We start from the raw sequence: 22,862 nt of genomic DNA on the forward strand, positions 1-22,862 counted from the left end.
ATGAGTAAGAGCTTTTTCTCAAGATGACTTAACAAATCAGCATGGAAAACATTTTCTTGTTAATCTTAGCAGAATATGAAGTTGACAAAAAAAAGGGTTGTTTTGTTATTACTACACTTTTTAAAGTTTAAATGTTATAATGAGAAGCCAGGTTCAGATATTTTTTCACAGCAAAGTCTGCAATATTTTAAATTTCAAACTGTTTTCTTTTTTTTTTTTTCTTACAAAGCAAACTTAAATTTCAACACCTGAGAACTGTGATTTGCCTTCTGTGAAATTCATTAAGATGACTGCTTACCAAGGAGGAAATGCCAGTCTAAATTATTTGTCCCTTCTGCTTTTGTGTGACTTCATTTTGAAAGGGAAGAAATCACATTTGAAAGCCCTCAGAATAGCAAGCTACCCCCGAGTTCAGGCATGCCAAGTTTCCTGCACTGATGCATGTTTAGCTCCTTCGAAAGCCTTCGTCACATAGCAAAGTCAATAGTGGCCATCAGGAAGTAAAGAAAACATTGGAGAAATTCGGTTAATCTATCCTAGTAGACGAGGTCATGACAGGACCACGTGCATAAATAGCAGAGGTATTATTTTCAGATGTAGATGTCCCAAGCAGGAATGGACCAGCTGGGCAACGGCTTCCTTCCAAGTCCCCTGAATAAATGGCAGCTTCTAGCTAGGGAGAGCGTGGGCTGGGATGTCATGCTTTTCTATCAGGGTCAGCTCAAGGGAAAGTGGCAGCAAACCATCACACCAAAGACAAAAAGAAAATCTTTTCCACTACACCTGAGGGGCAGTGGTGCAGAGGAATGGGAGAAAGGAAGGGGAGAAGCTGCTTTTTTACTTGCATTTGCTTTCATTCTCATTGTCTTCTTTTGTCTGAAGAAGAGACATGTATGAATACTCAGCCTGCAGTTTGCTGTGTGGCTTTTTCATACTGAACTCAGATGGGCTCCTTCAGCCTGCGCACATGAGATCTGCCCGATTCCATGCACTTTAATTCCTTGACAGTGTAGGGATTAACCACCTAGTCTCTAAACCAAACAAATGCAGTCAGACCAATGTCCTGAAAGTTTTTCAGTGATTCTGTGGTATCTGACATTTTAAAGCATTTGGGCTTAGATTCCCTTCATACTCTGGACTTGCAGCAGCAACCTGCAACCAAAGCATTTCTGTTCCCTCGAAGCTGCTATTGCAAACACTTTTTGCACCACTTGTCAGATGTGAAGAGAGGATGATATAATTGAGCCTGCTTAAAAAAAAAAATCAAACTGACATAATATTGCTAGTAACTTGACAGCTTTATGTAAAGCCTTCCCCAGAAAACCCAAGCTGATCACACTGCTGAAGACAAGCAGAGGTTAGGGACAAGGTTTAGGCTCTAGGACTCCTAGACTCAGCCTTTCAGAGGTTCAGCCATATTTAGCTTGCCCTTTGACATGACCCAGCCTTAAACAATAGCTTTGTGGGTATGCTAAATGGCCACGTCTTGCCAGTTGCTGCCAAATTAATGAGCCCATGTCATTTTTAGTTTACAGTTCAGTCATAAAGCAGCCAAGTGGAAAATGAGGCAGGGACCGTTAAGGAGTGTCACGCAAATTTTCAAAGAGTATAGTCCCTAATTCCTCACTGCCCCTTTCAGAAGTCTCTAATCATCGTTCTCTTTCCTCCCCTTGCTTTCTTCAGATCCTCTAAAGAACCCCTTCTCTGTGTAAAAAAGGTTGGCCAGAGAAACTAGGTGCTGGTGGCTTAATGCAAGAGAGTCGAGGAAGAGTAAAATGCAACCTGCACTCATGATTTGCACAAAAACTAAAGCAATCTGAGTGGTCACCTGAGCTCGCCAGCTCACGGCAGGGGGATATGGGCACAGCAAAAGTGTTTCATAACTGGAGGGGACAGAAGCAAGGGAAGCTTTCATGTAAAAAAGGATTGTGTTAAAGGGAATCCTATCCAGAAAAATGCTCAGAGACAGCACAGTGTAATTTTCCACTCCCTTACATCATTTACAGGCAGGAGAAACTTCCTCAATGAAACATAGCTTCCCACCCCCACTCTCAAAACTGTTTTCTTGGTCTGTGGTTTGATCAAAAACCCAAAACTCAATTCAGAGTTGAAAAGCTTTCTCCTTCAACCCTTCAATGATACATGTCCTGTGCAAGTGGTTTTACATCCTTTCAATCTGAAACCACACAAAGCTTGCAAGTTTTCCAGTTTGACTTTGAAATTTTGAGCAGTGTTGCTTTTCCCCATCTCACTCAGCTCCCACCTGTGGTTTACCTCCTCCCGACTGCTGTACTGGCATATTTCCTCATTCTTAATCCTTCTTCTTCCATATCTTCTGTCACTGTTTCTCAGCGGCTGTAGACCTCATCCTTCCGCTCCTCAGCCTGGTCTTCTACCTTGGAAATGTCTCTGCTCCTCTATGTTCGGCTGTTGAATTTTCTTGTGTGTGGGCTCACCCAGATGCACAGGACTCTCTCCTTTGCAATTGTCAGGGATCAACGTTCACGTTATCCTCAGGCAGCCTCCCTGGTTCCCTATTCAACTCAAATTTGTCCTTGTTGTTTTTAAAGCCCGCCTCAGACATGCCTCAGGCTCTCTCATGCAGTTTGTCTCTTTCTGTTCCTCGTCTTGCTCTTCCTGATTGTCTAGCACTCTGTTTCCTGTGTCCCTCCAGGAGCTAAGTGTATTCCTTGAAAATTTTTCTAGGACTATTCATTTGAAAAAAAAATGTTTTTACTTCATGCTGCATTCACACCCCTTTGGCTCGAGAGTTGAGAATGAATTTGCTAGCAGGAATATTTGCAGAAGCAAGAAATTCGAAGAATATATGTCAGAATATTCTCAGAATATGAATGCTGGGGCCCTAAATATGAGTATTTGCAAAGAAACACAATTCTAGGAGGTGCGTTCTTCCAATAGGGAAGCAGGGTGGTTGTCACATGACCTCTGTGCCCATCCAAAATTTGAAACACATTTCACATTTTAAACACAGAATTTTCTCACGGAACCTCTTGCAAACCATTTGCAGGCCCTGGGTTAGATTGTGGTGCTCTACCACATGCCCTAAATAGAGAGCAATTCAAGGCCACACAGGAAGAACCAAAGAGATTGAGCCTGCCTAAGAAATATTCTTCACCAGGGCTGCTCCCTATGTGTGGAGGTGAACAGTTGGCATCAGCTGGTAGGAACAAGAGTATTTAGGAGTACAGAAAAATCCTCAGACTATGCTGTCTGTCTTGGGGTGTGCCTCAGGTCATCCTTCTCTTGATCTGAGCAAGCTTCCCCCAAAAGCAGGTATGGTCCTGTCCTCTCCTCCTGCTCCAGCCAGGAGCCCATCACAGCACCACACCCGTCTGAACCTGAGGAAACCTTTTCCAGTTCCCAGCCTAACCTTTTTCCTAGATGTTTCAGACTCTTGTGTCTTTCTGATAAGAATACCATTAAGCTGTCATTAAGCTATTTTTAATTTCTTATATGCCAGCCCTTGTGGTTGCTTGAGCAGCAAACAGATCATCTCTCAGCCTTTGTTTTCCCGGGCTAAGCAAGCTGAGCGGTTCTAGTTTTCTCTTGCAAGATCAGTTCTCTGTTCCCCTAAGTGTACTCCCAGTCAGCCTTACTTGGCTTCTGTTCCTGTTTGACTTCTTCTTCCTGAAAGACAGGTGCCCAGAAAAGCACATTTTATTTCAGGGACCTCACTGGTACCCAAGAGAGTAGCAGTGGTCCCTTTTTTTTTAGGGGAAATGCCTCTTTTGACATAGACTATAACCACACTTGACTTACTTATTACTATATCATGCCCATATCTATTTTCTATTCCTGTTATTTTCAACTGACAAGCTTAAATTTTATCACAAAATCCCTGTTACTTAGCAGTAAATACATGATCCTGCAATTTGCACTAATGACTTACCCTATTTCTATTACTTCAAACCCAAAGTAATTCTGCTTTTCTTGTCATATATTCTGGCTCACTACTATACCCCCTTCTTCTGTGTTGATAACAAATGTCATTACCACATTCCCATGCTTGCTACCAAGTCATTATTGCTGTCATTAATTAAATGCTTAAAAAAGTTTAGCTCAAGATTAATCCTTGAAGAGCTCTCTCAGTAACCTTCAGCCAGCCAGATGCTTCCCCTTTCCATATAACTCCTTTGGTTGTCTTGTTGATCTTCCACTAGTTCCCATACCTTCTCCACATAAACTGGTAATTTCTTATATAATACCATGTGACATGCTTTACTGAAGTTGAGATAAAATAGATCACTCATTTCCCTTGTTTAGTAATGTAGTTATCAAGGAAAGTAATTATTTTAGTTTGGCATGTTTCACCTTTTTCTAACTCAAATCCTATTTTTCACTAATTTCCATCTGTGTAACTATTCTTGTCTTAGAAATTTTTTGCAAAACTGGCATGCTGCTGAGATCAGATTAAAAGGACTAGTTTTCCAGATTACCACTTTCCTTTTTCCTAAAAAAATACGTACTACATTTGCTATCCTCTAGGCAGATGCTACCAGATTTGATTTAACACATTTATTCAGGATGCCATCACCTGGAAGTGCAGTCTTACCTATCAGTTCCTTGGTGACTCAGGAAAAAGCTATCCCTTCCCAAAGCACCTTGTGCTCTCTGAATCTTGTTCCTCCTCGGAGATGGCAAATTTTCATGCTCATACCCTTATTCTTAATTGGCTGCGCTGCCCCTACAAAAACAACCTTATGGAAAAGGAGGGAAAACTATTAACTTTTCAGAGCACATTCAGACTATGTGAAGTCTCAATACCCCTTTCTCTTCAGCAATACCTGGTCTTATTTTTTGTTCCTCCTTGCCTGCTTTCCTCCCCTTCTATTTCCTTTGGCATAGACTCAGCTTTGATCTCAGCAGTTTTCACTCCACCCCTGCACTGGTGGTGCTGGTACGTGCCTCCTTGCTGCTTCCCTTGGTCTTGCAGAGGACCTCAGCCCAATGTGCTAACCCCACTCAACAAAATGTGCCCTGACACCTGTACCCAGGCCATGTCTCCTCATCTCGCTGTTTTTTCAACCCTTTCAAACACCCTGGCGAAGTAGAGCATAACTCCTGTAAGCAGGTGCTCTACAAGAAAGGAGGAGGTATCTGCTGGTTTAACCCCATCGTACAGCTGTGGAGATGATCACAATCTTCCTTCAAGGGCTGCTTTCAAAGATACCATGAAAGACCTTGTGAGCAACGGGCAAACTTGAGAGAAATTGGGGTGCACGCATGAGCTATACCCCAAGAGAAGAAGGGAGACCAATAATTGGCATGAATAAAACAATAGTCATGTTACTCACTCTAGTCTGTACAAGGTCTTTCTCTCTCTTTCTCTTCCCCTTCCCCTTTCTCTCTCTCTCTCTTTTTTCTTTCAGCTCCTTATTTCTCCATCACTATTACTATTCACTGGATTTCCCTAGAGCTGTTAGAAAGCAGCTCAGAATGGCATACCTGATGCTGCACTCTGAAGTCATGGAGGTGTAAGGGAGGGCAGAGATGGACTGCTCAGAAAAGAGATAAAATTGGCCTCAGAGAGGTGTCCAGAACTGACCATGGAGATACTGAGATACTGCAATAGTATGCACACAAAATAACTTTGATATTATTTGGCATCAGAGAAATTTAGACCACTGCTGTGGTACCAGCTTTCTGCATGCTGCCGCTGCTGCTCTGTGACCTACAGGGAAAAGTTCTTTCATCAGTGGTGTAGCTGGGCTTTGTAGGGGACCTGCCAAGGGGTGGGCACATGCTCTGTTTTGTTGGGTCTTCCAGAGGGGCAATAACCTCCAGCACCAGAGCCAAGTGAGCAGCTGGGAGTTGTAACTCCTTAAACAGAGAGCAAGAGTTGCCAGAGGAGAAAGAAAAAAAAAAATACAAACCCCAAAACCACAGCCAGGTCTATGTTGTAAAATGCCTAGTGGAAGACTGACTTTCTTCATTTGAAGCCAAAGACCTTGCTCCCACTGATGATGTCATTCACAAGACAGGCCTGTTGCCCTGACCAAACACATCTTTCTGTGCAGTTGAATTTTAGACTAGTCACATATTCAGTAGGATGCAAATCTTGACTTAGAAAGCTACAGGTGGAGCTTTTAAAAGGCAAATACATTTCTAATGGCAAAAGCTTATACTCAAAGTCACTGAAGAACTGTCTATTATATCATATTTTCTCACTTAGTGGGTATTTTATCCCTTACCTTGTGCCCTTGACAGCTCTGCATAGCAGCTCAGAAGCTACCCCAATTAGTTTCTTAGGACCTAGACTGGTGTGGTCGACTGGCTTGGCATCTACAGTTATTCAGCCATAACCTGAGCAGCTAGATTTGCTTTAATCCCATAAAAAGTAGGCAGGAATACAAATGTGCCAGATTATCAGCTGAGGCAAACTAGCTCTGCATCACTGGGTTCAGTGATGCTGTGTTGATTGAATCCATAGAAGTGTTTGGCCTCAATATATCCTACAGAAACAGTCTTTCAGAAAAATAATCAATGCAAAACAATGTTGTCTTTGGACGCCTGGAACTGCTGCAAGTTAGAATTATTGGAGTTCTTTGGTGTGATATTTAAGCAGCAGTGCTTGAATGCCAGGGAACTAGAGGCCAAAGAAACTATTCCAAGTTGGATTTGGTAAGCACGAGGTTTTGCTTTAAAGCACATTAGTCAGACAAGTTCAGTCAAAAGTCATATGTAGGATTATTAGCTCTTGTGCAGGGGTTTTCTCATTTGTGTTGGCTCTTCAGATGCTGTGCAAGCCTTACTGAGCAAAACACTGAACAGCTGAAGATGGTTGTGCTGGAGGCGGGGTTTTTCCATGCCTTCCTCACTGTGCATCCGCTTGCTATTGGAATCCCACAAGAAACAAATTCCATTCTTACAATCATAGTTTTGGAAAAGCAGTTTAGAAAAAGGAAGGGAAAAACATTACGATGAAGCCTCCTTTTTCCAGCTTTCTTAGTATTAGAGACAATGGACCCCGTGGTGTCTCATACAGTAAATAAGAGAAAGGACCCAGCAGTAATGAATAGAATAGTCATGCTAAAAGAATGTTTCTAACCCTAGGAGTCCAAACTGTGAAATGGTCACACAACCTTAACTCTGCTCCTCGAATATATTGTGAGAAAGCCCCTAATTAGCTGATTACTTATTAACCCTGTCATTGAAACACATTCATTAAATTAGTTAAAACATGATTGAAGCCAGAAAGAGCAGTGTTTGAAGGCCAACAGGTGGCCCTTATAAAACTAGGAGCTTGGGCTCATGTAAATGTGAGCAACCTGCAGGGGCCAGACAGTTCAGGACCAGCAGAGGCTCCTCAATGTCAAGCTGATGCTCCCAGTGATGCATGGACCCACAGTACTGGAGTAAGGAAATGTCTAGAGCAACTACAAAACTTGAGGCTAATTGAACACTTTGAACACAGGGCAAGCTGTGATCAATGTAGCCTGGCAGATGAGCTACCGAGCTGAGTGCCTCGCAGATCTGTCTGGCCCACATTAGGTCCTCCGCAGATTACCCAGTGGCAGGAGCTTTGCATGGGAGTATTGCCTTGTTCTCCTGTCCTTCCCTTAGTATCTGTTGTAAGATATGAAACTATATGGACTTTGGTCTGCCTGGGTAAACCTTGTATTTTGTGTTCTCATTACTTTATCCCAAGTGCACCAGACAGGTTGGGTTGGGGCCTAACTCACTTCAAGTGTAGCAGATACGCTAGGAAAGGCAAGCTACGGCAGATCCCTCCTCCTGGGCAGTGAAAGCAAGAACAGCTAAATGCATCTTCCTGCCTCTAACACCACAGCTTTTCTGCTCTTTTCATTTTATTTTCATACCTCATATCCCAAGTAATTTCTGAAATCAAGTTCATGTTCACATCTGACTAAGTTATCTTTTAATTAACTTTTTTCTGGATTGGCCCAAGGCTGAGCTGCCATTCATAAACAACGCTGTCAGCACTCCTGTAGAAGGAAAGAGGGAACAAGTACCTCTCAGCTCAGACTCCCTCTCCCTCCCTCTCCTGCATAGGCAGTCTCAGCTTTCAGCTGCACTGGCCTCCTAAATGGCCTGTGGGTGTCTTTGGGAAGAAAGCCCAAGCAAACATTCTGAACATGGCTTAGGCACAGCAGCCCATATGAATCTCTTCTGTACCATTCTCTGCTTCTGTATTCAGTTACAAGCATTATTTGGCACTGAAGCTAAAGGGCTTGGAAGTTACCTCCATTGCATTAATTTTATTTCAAATCATGTGGCTCTAGAACTAGATTTATGCCTCCCACACATCAGTGTCTCTCAAGGCATACCTGAAGACAAAGCTACACTTCAAAGCCAAGTTAAAGGTGTGTGTGAATACATAAGCATATGTGTTTTCCCTTTTTCCCCAACCTCCCCAGCTAACTGTGGTGACAAGGCCAGCACCCTGGTGACAGGTCGACATGCTGTCATGCAGTGGTTCGGAGCAGATCCTCTCACCAGATGGGAGACGGGGAGTGGGGCCGCACTGTTCAGTTACACCACCTGAAGCAAATCCTTCTGCCATAAGGAGGAGGGGAATCCAGCTTCCTTCACTCCCCTTGGTCTGAGGCTTAGACCTCTGGCTTACTTGGCTTTTTTTTAACCCACTCCCTAGCCAACTGATGATAGATATCAGAAAATTCTGAGCGAGCTGCCTTATGATTTCACAACCTGCTGGCCAGTCTAATGCAGAAATGGAGGCTGGAAGTGAAGCTGTTGGAGTAAGCGTCGATAAGAAATACAAAGTGAGAGAGAGAAAAGGTCTTCTTTCTCTGGTTTACAAAGGGCTTTTCTCTTCCATTTTTTTAAAACGAAGTCACGAAAGAGAACAAGTGAAGGGAGTTGTTAGAAATGTCTATTTCATAAACATGAAAAAAAATCCCCTTCTTCTCTGCTCACCTTCTCTGTACTCACTAACCAGTAACCATACCTGGTTACAGACCTGAAATTACTGATTAGCATCTGGGACTTACACAAATACACAATGCACAAACAAGACTGTCAGTGTATTCTGAGCAGAGACACATTAATGATTATCATGTTTATAGCTTGAGTTAAAATGAGAAAGCCATAAAGACAAACCTCGGATAAGGCAATGCCCACATCCCAGTGAACTGTGAGTTTTCTACTGGGCACCTCCAATCTCGTTACTGAGTCACATAGACAAGCTGCTTACAGGAGTGGGTATATGACAAGGTAGTTTAACTTAGCAGTGGTCAGTGGCTGCAGCAGCACTAGCATAACTGCTTGCTTTGGTCAGCTGGTGATGTACTAGACCTCCCTCTTAGGTGTAATTCTAAAGAGGTGGGGGTTTTCCTTTCTGTTTACTCTAAAAATCCAACAGAGCCTACCTAACAAGAACCGGACATCTCTAAATTACAGTATGCAGCTTGTATGCATGTTGGTGCAAACCATGTGTTTGCTGCTGAAGTCATGCTGAATAGACAGGTCTTTCATCAACTGCATGAGAAACGGAAGAACCTGCCAAAGTCAGAAAGGGACCTTTGTCTTCAGATCCCAGACCTTTAGTGGTAACATGTGCCATTGCCTCTAATACTGCAACTGGGGTACCCATCTGCTCTGTAGCGTGTTGCCACAGGTGTAGTTTGTTGTTGTTTCTGACGTTTTACATATGCTCATCTAAACAACTAGACAAGTGTCTTTTTGTTTCACAAATGTTGTGAAGTCTGTTATTTTCCCTGCAGCTAGTGCTTTGTATAGCAAGAACCTCATGCAAATCATTACTGAAGTACAAACAAAGATCCCCAAAACTTAGCTTGATCTCTCTTGCAGTGGCTGAAATTGGACTTGGAACTCAAGCCTTGGAACACAGAAGAGGTTGGAGAGTGTGAGATCCATTTCACCTGCTAGAAAAGAAAGCAATAGCCAGCGGGATGGTATCACTGCTGTTGCCCTAAAAATTATAGCTAACTGATTAGGATGAATGGTTACAGACAGCAAAAGAAAAGAGTGAAGAATAACTACAAACTTCTGATAAAAGCTGTAATTGTGTCACACTTTAGATAGAAATTAAGCCCTGTAGTATTTCTGCACACATTGACCTGTGTCTAGCAAAAGGATGAAAGTTCTAAACCCCAGTTTAGAAGTTTAAGAGGTCTTAGGACACTGCAGAAAGCCAACAACTGCTCCTGGAATATTCAGTCCTTTTCTGTGTGTCAAATCTTGAAAGGAAAAAAATACAAATAACATGGAGGTCAAATGGAATAAGCAAGCATAACTCTTCATTCAGTAAAGCTCTGCAAGATGAAAGGGCTGCCTTGCAAAAGCATGGATAATGAGATAGACGGAGTTATGATATTTTACAAGATGAGAAAACAATTATAGAAAATATTTTCTACTGCTGCTTATACCATCATAACTCTGAGAAACAGTAATTGACTGCATGCAAGCTATATGGGTCTGTGTATCACGTTTATGCTTTGCTAGTCAACACATTGCAGTGAATGGTTGGGTTTGATTAATTTTCTCATGTGTTTTTGCCATCAAACTACAAGTAAGGAATGCATTTTAAAATTACTGATATCTCTTAAACCTATAAAATATGTGCCACATGAAAACTGAGAAGAACTATATTTGTAATTCTCTCAATGGCATTGTATTATTTTGCTTTTGGCACAGCTGGGAACCGAAAATGTCTTCATTGGCAGAAGCATCTTAAGTCTCAAATGTGAAAGTGTTTTATTACCAATTAGTATTTTTCAGTTCCTAATTAACTAATGACTCTCCAAAAATAATCAGAGCAAGACAAATGCTGTCCCCATGTTACAAAATCAGCAGAGGTAGAAGAACAAGGATTGTACTTTACATACTTGTCCTTTTTTCTTGTGGTCTGATGACTAGACCATGACATCAAGTAACAGTCCAACAACTTCCAAGCGTGTGACTCCCAGCCACTTGCTTAGGAGCTCGTGTGGGGTTAGTGGAACATGCAGTTCTTGCTGTCTTTTGTGTTTTTGGCTGTCATCATTGCAGAGATAAATTTGGAGCTCTACAGAATTCACAGTCTCTTGGTGATTGTTAATAAGCAGGAGTGGAGCTAGCTTTGGGGAGTGGAGCCACCAGTGAATGCAAGGTGGCTAAATACCACGAAGTAAGGCCTGCCATAGAGAGAATGGGAAAATCAGCAAAGCAGGCATGAGAGATATACAGAGGAACCAAATTAGCCGATACGAAAGCAGTAAATTAAGAAACAAAGAAAAATAATTGCAAGAGAACATACAGAGAAATATCAAACGTGCTACATTAGAAACAGCTACAAATACATACTCTTCTAAACCAACTTTGCTTTGCAAATTAACGCTCTAATTACCACAGAAATGTTACACATCTATGATAGGGAGGGCGAACGTCCAGAACTTTATTGTTTAGATACATGAACATGAGCAGTGCGATACTGCATGAGCCCACAGGTTTTTATGGCTGAGAGAGGAGTCTCTCTCTGCTTCTGGCTGGGGGAAAATATCAAGGAAAGGAGTATGAAAAGCCAGGCAAGGATAAAGTGATCCTCCCTTGGCATCCTTTATCTTCTGGTAGCCAGCATCCTGGGGATTTCCTGAGCCAAAAGTTGCATCTAAGTCATCATGAACAATCCTCTCTAGAACCATCACCACCTTGCTGGGTCTTTGGAGCCACTTACTGGGACTTTGTTCCTGCCACACATTTGCCACTGAATTATGCCTTCTGTGGAAGAGTCCTCAGTCTAGCTGGTACCTGAGTGCCATTATATTTTGCTCTGGATACTTAAAAAAATCCCTGTGATCAGATGATCTGTACATAATCTGGGTGAAAGCCCAGCTGCTTTATTTAAAGAATTACTCAAGTAAAGGAAGTCTCACAGAAGGTTTTAACTTTCTCTGAAACATCAGATTCTTGGTTCTCCGAAGAAAAAGGTATGATTATGTCACTCTTCAGCAGATCCTGTGTTAATGGGTGTAAGTGTAGATTCCTGAAGATGGGGTGAAGCATTTCAGGAGATTTTAAGCCCAAAGTGATTATATTTCTTCCAGTTACAGGAGACTAAAACAAAACAAAACAAAAAACAACCCATGCTTTAATTAGGCTTCTTTTTATATCTGTGTAGCAAATCTGGACTGGGCAGACTTTTTTTTTTCATTATAACCTCCTAAGGAATGATTATTTCATGTTGTAGATTAGTCAAGTATAAAGTACTTATAGACGTATTATCCAGTTCAACGTGAATTTTTGCTCATGCACTAAGAGAACTAAAGACATTTTAGTAAACAAATTTATGGAGAGTTGGAGGTGGTTTAATGTGCAATAGATGTGATTTATAGAGTTTGGATGTGGAAATCATGTAAATCATGTTCTGTGCACAGGTAAAGCAAGTACTATATTCAGTGAGTTCACACAGTAAAACATTTTAATGTGTCTGTCAGCAAACTTAACTTTAACATTAAGCTGCAGAAATGGTATGGAATTATCAACATAAAGTATGCTTAAGGAAATTAATCATCTAGGGTAAAGGTTAGAAAGGAAAAAAATGTAACAGTTGAAGACAAATCCCCTACTGCTTTGTACTGTGGATGACTTTTGTAACTTCACTACATCTTCCCTCTTGCACCTAGAATATCAGAATATTTCTGAACCCATTTTATTCACTTAATGCATAGGAATTGTATTTTTTTTTGCTAGTGATGCCATGCAAAGAGATGAAAGGAATTTCAGTACAAACCATCCCTTCTGTTCTCTCGGTTTGCTTAGAATTCCAGCAAAATGCTTTCTTCAGCCCGTAGCTGCATACATCTGGCTAAAGTCTGAATGATTTGTGTGCATGTGTGTGTACATGTGTGTACATAAAAGTGCCCATGTGCACAAAAGCTAGTAGGAAGAACACCTCTGTAAAATAATAAACAGTATAATACCATCAGGTAAAGTTAATATTCATTTCTGAATATAGATAGCTGAAAACCAACACTTTGTGGCAAAAGCTGAAAGACCCTTTATGTTTAATACGGCCCTAACTAAATATATATTAGAAATTAAATATGAAATACCTTGTGTAGATGACTAAATCTGGATATAGGTGTCCCACATTGATTAGGTAGCCTAATCAATGGAAACACTGCTATTAGCAACCTGTTCTGGTGCCCAGCTTATCTTGCCTTCTGTAGCTGACTTCTGGACTCCACCTTTGCAAAGCCTCTGCAACCAAAATGGGTGCAGATGCTTATTAATGCTGACTAGACTCTTCTGTGGGGATAAGAGCAATCTATACATTATAGATTATATACCCTTTATTAAACCCTCACAAAATCAGGTTATTGTTACTAACAAGAGATACTGTATTGTGAAAACTATTTACATCTCTGTTTCACAGTTAACAGAAGAAAATACAAGGTGTGTGCTGTAATTATAATGCATATTGTCAGTTGTTTTTTGATGCTGGCATGGCAGAGTAGTGGAAAGATTATAATCAAGCAATCAGGATCCTTCACTGAGATCTGTGTGGCTATTGCCATCTGCCCTGTGGGGAAGCAGAAAGGGTGAGATTTCAAAATTGAGTCAATTTTGAGTCAACAAACAAAATGGTAGAAGTGACTTCCTGGGGAGTCCCTCTTACGACCACTTAAACAAGGCAAGCCTGAAACAGAAAAGTCCCCCTGACTAGGAAGATCATTCAGACACCAGGATGCCTCAGGATGACCTTCAGCAAAATGGGAACATGGGGCAGAAAAAGGACAGCAGAAAAAGCACCCAGGAGAAGGCTAGGGTATTACCGCGGCAAGGGATGCTCTTGGGACTCAGGACCCTGAGATCCCCTTTGGTGACCCAGTTTCCATCACCTCCTCTCTCCAGATATTTTCCAAATTGTGACATATTTCTGTTGCTCTACAACTCAAAATGGAAGATAGCTAACTCACTGGCAGTGACTCCAGAGAAAATAAATTCTAGCACTAACGGCACTAATGCTGTTTAGACTTCTGATCTCATCAAATTGGGCTCCTTTTGATATCTCCTGTTGTCTGGAAGATGGCCCAACACAATTCCAAATTTATAAATGTTATTGCCAAGCAATTCTAGTAAATATATATTCACACACACTCTCTTTTTTTTTATACATATATATATATACATATGCTTAGAAAACACTTAAAGTTGGTGTAAACATATACAGAGTATACCCAAATGACAATATACTCAGTAACAATCGACCACAGGTATTTATAAACACCTGTGGTCTCTGAATCAGTCTCCCTGTCTGTATCGGTCTATCACTCTAACTGTGGAGCTAGAGCCTCTCTGAAGGAATTATGAAAGACGCCCTGCAAGACAAATAATTATCAAAGCAATCTGACTGAGCAAAACTCTTTAACTGATGGCAAGCTGCTTCACACTGGGCTACATTATGTTTTACCAATCAAATGCCTCAGTGGTTAAAATGAATTCATTGAGCTCCACATGGATTAAACAGGCTAGAGTGCACTCATCCTCTCCTTACGCAAAAGGAGAAGATTTGGTTCAAATGTTGATTTGCAACATGTCAGGAAATGTTTTCTTCAATTAAGTAATCTCATTTTAAAGTGAGTTCTGTGCCAGAAAAACAAACAGTACAACTTTTCCACACAGGCGCAGTACTTACATGCAGGGTACAATCTTATGATTTCTGGGAGGCTGCTCTTGAAAGCCAAGTAATTTATATTTATAACAGGATCAAAGCTACAGAAGTATTAGGCAAATTCTGCCTTCCATTGCATCTGTGTACATCTATCATAGCCAATGCATTTCCAGCAGATGTACAGATTTACTGATCATAACAGAGACTGTAATGCAAACCCATGTATTTCACATTGGAGCTCTTTAGTGAAGATGAATCAGTCCATAGACTTTTCTTCACACAACCTTCATTATTTATAATCCTTATATGCAGCTTAATTCCTCACAGAAGGTTTTTTCCCTCAGATCAGAAACTAATTGACTGGAATAAAAATAATCAGGTAATGATTACTAAAAATAATAACAAACGTGTCTTCCCTAGTCTTTACTAAGGAGATCAGAGATACAAGATACTCACACTCCTAAAATGGATCAGAGCAAAACAAGAACACCACCACTGTCCAACAAAAGAAAGCTACAGAAAAATAAGTGTGCTATCTGGTTTTCTCTCAGCTTCAAGCCCAATCACTGGGGGTTGACCACATGCATCCCAAAGTCAATGTAGTTACAGCAAAGATGATTTTTGGCCTTGTGACAGGGAGTTTGGCTGAAACTAGGACATAGGTAAACTGGACCTAATGAAAATATTTTCACAGACCTTTGTGATGGCATAGCTGACCAAGAATTATGAATGATTACTGCCGTTATCCCATCTGAGAGCCCAAGCAGTGCACTGTTATGCTGCATGCCAGATCTCCTGTGAACTTGAGGGTAGGGCAGCCTTGCTTCTCTCTGCAGCTTTGCTCACCCAGCTGCAGTAGCTGGCATGCAGGGGAAGGACGCTGGGCTCATCACTCTGCTGTGACACACACAGCAGTGGAACAACACCCTGGGAGTGTGACCCTGAAGGTGGGGGGAACCCTGGGAGTGAGGGAGCCTGCACAAACATATTTTCAAGGTCATCATTTGGCCCCTTGATCAAATTTTCAGAACGCACAAGCTAAGGCTTCATGGTTGGGGTTTTTTTGGAGGGGGTTAACACATATGAAGTAGCAAGTGAATCAGCACTTTGTTTCATATTTTCTCCAAATAAAGTCATCAGTTATTTTCTGTTACTTATAATGAAAAGAACAAAATAAACAATTAAAAAAAAAATGCAGCCAGCCTAAGTATCTACTGTATCTATTGATTTACCCTTGCTGTCACTCAGGGGGAAAAAATGCCAGAGAAACTGATAATCTACCAGGTGCTAGATACCCCACCAAGCAAATCAAATAAACTCTGTTGGAAGCTTTAGAAGCTGGTGGTCTGATCCATCCCCTACCGCTCTGAGCAGGAACTCAAACATGCTGCAGAGTTAATGCCGAGGAAGGCTTGTGATACACCATAATTCCCCACTGCTGGTCTTACACCATCATCCTTGGTTTGATTCCACTGAGGCCAAATATCCTGGCAGCACATTATGCATCAGCTGATGCTCTGATTCAAGGGCTTCATCCATACCCATTCTGTAAACCCAGCCCAGGAAACAGGCTCAGACATGGTCCCTGACCCATACATGTGTTGATACCAGCCTCACAATGTGTTGTGGCACACAGTCAATGTCCTCTAGGAAAAAGCCTGAAGGTGTTGCCCATATGGATGAAGATATATGGTTGCCAGCACTGACAGGCTGTGGAAGTTCAGGATTTCCTCCCATCTTTTCCAGTCCTGGAATTTGCACAGGTGCTTAAATGTGAGCAGGTATTGAAACAGTTCAGACATGAAGCAAATTTGAATTCAAGTGCAGCAAAAGGTTTGCATTCATATGACAAGCTAGATATAGTGAAGTAGCCAAGGATCCTGCAAGAATGAACACAAGTATTAATAAGAGCATCTAATCAATCAAGTTATGACATAATACACAATTACTTAATCACAAAATTACAATGGATTTTTAAATGAAGGTTAAAAAATAGTTTTGAAAAGAGTTTTAGATTTTCCAGACACTGTGGGATCTTTGAATTTTAAAGAGAGCTTCTTCATGGGAAAAGGAACCAGCCCCTGCTGGCTACTGCATTCAAGTTGGTACCACTGCCCTGCACAGGTAATCTGTCTGAAGTAACACCTGTCCTTGACTCTGCTTTGCCTCCTATCAGAGGAGGCTGGGCAAAGTCAGTACATTTTCTTCTTGCCTGTGACTGGCTGTTTGGCTGGGGGTAAAGCCTCATTTTCCCCTCTGTGCATAGGGCTTAATTTGCTCTAACCTTTTCAACAGAGGTGTTGCAAAGACTAAGTGCTGTTTCGTGCACCATCACACAAGACCTGGGTAGGATCCATTAAGCAACTGATGGTGAATAGCACAGGTAGTAGTGCAGATAAGGCAAGGCTGGCTGCCCCCTAGCAACCTCTTTCCCTGTCAAACTCTGATGTTTTGTTCCAGACAAGCTGTTGGGTGCAGAATGTACAGTCCTGTAAAGTTCAGCACATACACACACATACACTTTCCGTTTCATTTGCAATGCTGACACCCTGTTCCTACAGTTTGCAGAGACTGGGATTTGTTTCAGTGGTTTTAACTGGGCCACTGCTTGTTCTCAGTATCCTGTTGCTTCGATCATGGGTTTCCAGCTCTCCTCGAGTAAATTGTATCCTCCAAGGTGGATTTTCCCCTTTCCTGTGCCGGGCCAAAGCATCCAACTGACCTTTGATTTTTTTCTTCTTCTCTCTCCTTTTTTTCCCTTTGGCCTTTTTTTTTGTTTTGTTTTGTTTCTGACTCACCATATGTGAGATAATTGTGCCCACAGGAATTCCTTTCAGAGTGCCTAAGCACAAAAGAAAAACACCCGGCCAGCTCTTTTTCTAGAGCAGTACAAACATTTCCTTAAACCTAAGTGTCTCAGGAGGCGCATTGACAGAAGGCTCCTTTCACCCAGAAAACCCGCTCTGCACTGAGCTGCCGGTGAACCCTCAGCCGCCTCCTGCATTTTGACGTCACTGATGGAGCGAAAGTTTTGCCAATAAAAGCAGTCAGGTTCTTTGATTCCAGCTTTATGACAATGGAAAGGAGGCCACAGCCAATCGTGTTGTGGTGGGATTTATTAATGGAAAAGGGCAGTAGGAGCCAGTAACTTTGGCAACTCTGCTCCTTTGACTGCTGTACCCCTGCATTGCGCTTGGTGGATGGAGAGCTGCAGGCTCTCCTCTGCAGTGACAGACTTCCCATGCTAATAAGCTCCCCAGTAAGAAGCCCTGGACTAACATTAGGAATTTGCATAGCTTGGGGAGGGCAAAGCAGATCTTAAAATCACCCATGTGATTTGATGGCCATGAGGAACCATGCTAAGAAAATATCCCTGTTCTCTGAACTCATCTTATTAAGGGAATAAATCTGATTTCTTCTTTGAGCTCTCCTCCCCTGGGGACTGAACTGCTAACCTCTTGGTTTTAATTGATGAGTTACGTCCCTGGACAATGAAACACAAATTTTAGTCCTATCTTCAGCAGTTTCCAAGAAAATGAATTGTACCCTCTCCCCAGCACAGCTGCACTTCAGGATGTTTCTGTCCATCACTGCACTAACAAGAGATGGGGTTACCAGGTAGCTTATCAGTAGGTCATTTTTCCCAGGTTCAGCACAGTTGTGTGGTGATGAAAAGGGCTTTTGAGTATGAATCCCACTCCGTGGAAAAGGCAGCTAGGTGTTGCCCTTCCTCTGCTTTGTCACTATCACTGCTTGCAAACGCCTGGAGACAAATCAAAGTAAAGAGCAAGACAGGCCAGAGCTTGGCTGGCAGGAAAGAAAGAAGGGCGAAATACCAATTTGTTGGGAAACAAGCTGGTAGAGGGGCTAAGTGGCTCCTTCTTGCTTCAGCAAGCAAGTCTCAGAACAGGCTACAGCGCAGAAGCCCAGGGAGTTCCTTTCCTCTCCACTTTGGGATGCAAAGCTCAGCACCGGCCACTCTCAGTGCAGTCAGCAGTTACCCAAGTTGGCCAGTTGTTCACAGGGCTTTGGTGGACACCAGCAAGGAGGCAAGCACATAAACTACATCCTGAGCAGTACACTCCCAAAAGCACCATCTAAGGAGGCTGTAGCCATAGAGGATGTGAAGTTCCTGCACAGAAGACTTTTGCAGCACAGTCTAAGATAATGTCAATAAAAAACTGCAAGAGCACAGCTCTGTAGGAGCCCATGCTTTAGGGCACACTTTGGGTGTGATGGTTTTATTGCTGTTTTTATAAAAAAGGAAAGATTTAATTTGAGCTAAGCATCTCCAGCATTTGCAGTTGTAGAAAACAGATTTCAGAAGAATTCTTGCAAAGAGACTGTACAGGTAGGAAAACAACAATTTATTCCTCTCTTTGTCTGAGAAGGAATAAAACATTTCTCTCCCTGAAAGTGTAGCACTTTAGGTAACTAAATCTTTTTAGAAGTGCATAGAAAACCAACCGCTTTGAAATATGATTTATTAATTGGCATTTTTGGGGAGCAAGGGTGCTAAATGTCCAGGGATTTGGAATTTTTATGACATGGAGCCAGATTCATACAGGTAAGTTTGATATATGTCGTTTTTATTGGGGGGGGGGGGGGGGCGGGGGTTGGGTGGGGTATAAATGCTAATGTTCCCAATATGCCATTCTAGTTATTTATTGCAACTCGAGACCGGAATTTATAGAGTGCTATTAAAATGTCTTGGTTGTGTTGGATCTTGATTGCAGCTGGATTAGCCTTTATTTTTATATTATTTTTTATAGGATGAGGAAGAATGTGGCTGTGCATCCCAGCACGTGAGCGAGTTTATCAAATACGAGGCAGCAGCCGGAACAACAGGAAATCTCATGAGAGCCCAACTCCTGGTTGGCAGAAGCACGTTAACCTCTCATTCATGTCACTTGGTTTAATATTCCAACTTTGCAGTAAAAGCGTCTTCCCCGAGCCCGGGTTCATAAAAGTGTTAGTGGTCTTTGATGTTCCCAGCAGAGGATAGTAAGGAAAACACAGCCCTGAATAGCTCACATTGATTGCAGCAAATACAGAGCAGGAGGGTCAGCGCCATTTCCCAGCCCAGAGCCAGTGTTGTAGAACTGAGCAGCTATTCATAGCCACTGGACCCTCTCCAAGCCGTGAGTGTAAATTTACTTGTATCATCTCTGCAGAGAGGAATTGTGGTCCCCAGTGCCTCCCGCTTGATGCGGATAGACTGTTTATTTGTTTAGTCCTGTAATGATATTATCCACAGGGCTAGAGCCACACAGGGAGGATTAGGAATTCCTGGAGGTGAAGCCGTGTGTTTATTACCATGACAGCCCCGTGTGACACAAGCCAACAGTTACTTCTATTTGTTCTTACCCTCCCTGAAAACCTGGAGCTTGCAGCCGAGGGTGTAGGATCGATCTCTCAAAGGCACAAGGCGAAGAGGCTCTTACAGGGAAAGTGGTGGGGTTAGCATGCTGGAAACTCCTTCCCCAGCTAACTGCGAACAGCTCTATCTCAGCGTGCTTTCAAATGTAAATGAGGGGAGGGGGTACATCAGCGACTGAAGTATTTCCAACACTCCCAAACCTGTGCGCTTAACCTGCCCTTCGAGAACATTTAATAAGCCATGCAACTGAGATTTTAGCCTTTTCTAAAAGAAGCCCCGCGTTTCTAAAATAACAAACAAAAAAGTACCGGCACAAAAAGCTCTTGCAGGTACGTGCACAAGCCCAGCGAAAGCGGAAGAGGGGCCAAGGGGGAAGAAGCAGCTTTTTTCCTCCCCCCGCCTTTTTTTCCTTTTATTTCCTATTTTAATAAATATTTAATCATGGAAAGGGAGGGAAAGGCCAAAAGTAACAAAAAACTGTAGGTTGTTTAGATTGCTTGGGAACTCCCTCTTTGCAGCTGACCATTTACATGTAGGTTAATTTCCACATGGAGCTGGAGAAACTCTATCCCCGGTTTGTGAAGTATGGGTCAGCCGAAGCATGTTAATCTGTTTAGCATGTGTGCTTCGTGGAGGTGCCAGACCACCACCGTGCAAGAGCAGAAGCAGCAGCAGCCATGGTCCTTGGGGGTAGCTAATAAAGACTTTAAGGGAAATAAGTTTACAAAGGTTTCAGTTCGTGCACCGTGCCAGCTTTGGACATTTCAAGCTTCCAGCCCTGCGGACCAGAAAGCTGAGTAGTCTCTGGACTGTTTTTAGCAGCCCTAGAAGGGAGAGCGCCGGTGCCGCAGCCTGCGCGGCCGGGGGCATAGGGGGGGCAGCCCTGGTGCTTCTTCTCCCCGGGGACAGGGGGTAGCGGCACCAGCTGAGCCCCTCCCCCCAACACTGCGGGGGGACCCCGAATCACCCGTGGCCCCGCACACGCCGCATCTTCACCGCTTTGGGCAGCCTGAGATGTTGTCGGGACCTCGGTTTTAATCTGCGCCCTTCCCGGTGCAAGAGGCTGGGAGCCTCGTGCGAGCCGCTAAATGAGAAAATAGCAAATAAAACTTTATGACTCTATTCCTATAGCCCCACACAATGCAGACTAATCAACGTCTCGTCTCTGGCTCGGGGATGAGCTGCGAGGCATGTGGCGCTCGGGCTGACTCTCCGCTTCTCTCTCATCATTTTTTTATTTTCTTTTGAAATGCTAGACACTTGTTAGAGCATTTTTAAATAATCAAAATATTTGCTGATGAGTATTTATTTTGACAAGGGTTTCGATTTGGCTTTCGACTTCCCGTTCAACTATATAGACTGCAGTATTAATTTACTATAAAACCAAATGTGGTTGAGATTATTCTGCCTCAGCTCTGGATTTCAGTCATTTGGGAGAAGTTTCTCTGGTAGATGAAATGAACAGTCACAAGCACATCTCTTTCCATTTTCCGTCGTGCTTCGCCATGTGTTCCTCAGAGCCAAAGGAAGCTGAGCATCGGTCGAGAGGAAAAAATGCCCCGCGAACAGATACATCCCCTGATCGTATCCAGAAAACGAGGACATCCAGGCAGTCCCGTGGTGTCCCCAGCCTGGCCGTGTTTAAGGAACAACGGCCAAGCGGGCGCTGCGCTTCGAGGATCAGAAAAAGCCACGAATTGGGGGGGGGGGGCGGCAGGCACCGGGAACGACCCCCACCCTTATCCCCCGGTTTGGGCAATCTTCACCCAGCAAGGCTTTTTTTTTCCTCCAGGCCTGGGCGCTCGTTTCTGTTCTTTAAAGCGTTGTCGGCGATAAGATCGCGACGAAGGGGCCGGGGCCGGGGCCGGGAGAAGCCGTGATAAAACTGCAGCTGCCTGAGGAAACGTCCCCCCAGGAATAAGCACATGCACGATTTCCCTTGTTCCTCCTTCGCTAGCAGGAGAGAGCGGCAGCTGCGGCTGCGGTCACCCTCACGCCTCCGCTGGCACCGCCTCTGCGCCGGGCTGGGGTCGGGCTCCTCTCGGCCGCGCCAGCTCCCTCCGAGCGAACGAGCTCAGCACCAAAAGAGCCCCTTTTTCGGCTTCCTGCCCTTTCGTGACATCTGACTGGGTTACTTTCCCCGGCAAAGTTTTTTTTTTACATTTTGGCCTTTTGGTTGGTTGGTCGGTCAGTCTGGGGTTTGTTGGTTTGGTTTGTTTGTTTGTCTGTCTGTCTGTTTGTTTTACAACCTTGCACGTATTTTTTTCAGCTCGCTTTTTTGTTAATGATGAAGGAATTGGAGGGGACCTAAACCATATGCTGGCACTCCTTGCCGCTCACTCTTACCTGTACTGATGGAAGATATTTTCCATCATCTTGAGCAGGGAGGTGGCTCATGACTTAAGGTCACTGCTGAAAGCAGCCTAACATGCCAGTAAAACACACTGACACTGAGCATCGCCGTGTCCTTAGGCCGAGGTGTGCGGGCCGAAGGTCTCAACTATTTCAGAACAGGATTTCCCTCCCAGTTTACTCTTGCGGGGCCAACATACGCACACACATAGATGTTTAAAACTTTTACTGGAAAAAGTAACGTGTGTACGAAGCAAAAAGTTTCCAGTGCCGAACTGCGCCCTGCTCTAGTTTCTCCCTTGAAACCCTTCGCGAAGTGTTATTTCCATGGGGAGCGTCGGGAGGTGGGGGGAGGGGAGCGGTATCCCGGGATTAGCACCGTCCCTTAGCGTGAGAAGTCTGTTTCCACCTAGGGCGTTCAATGCTCTGAGGGACTCTCTGAAAGCAGTCCTGTCCTCCTCGAGGGGAAAAGGAGATTTCCCTTCACCCATGCCGTTGCTCCTGCCCCCAGCA

The sequence above is a fragment of the Aquila chrysaetos genome, chromosome Z (assembly GCF_900496995.4).
Source record: "Aquila chrysaetos chrysaetos chromosome Z, bAquChr1.4, whole genome shotgun sequence".
NCBI classification, from domain to species: domain Eukaryota; kingdom Metazoa; phylum Chordata; class Aves; order Accipitriformes; family Accipitridae; genus Aquila; species Aquila chrysaetos.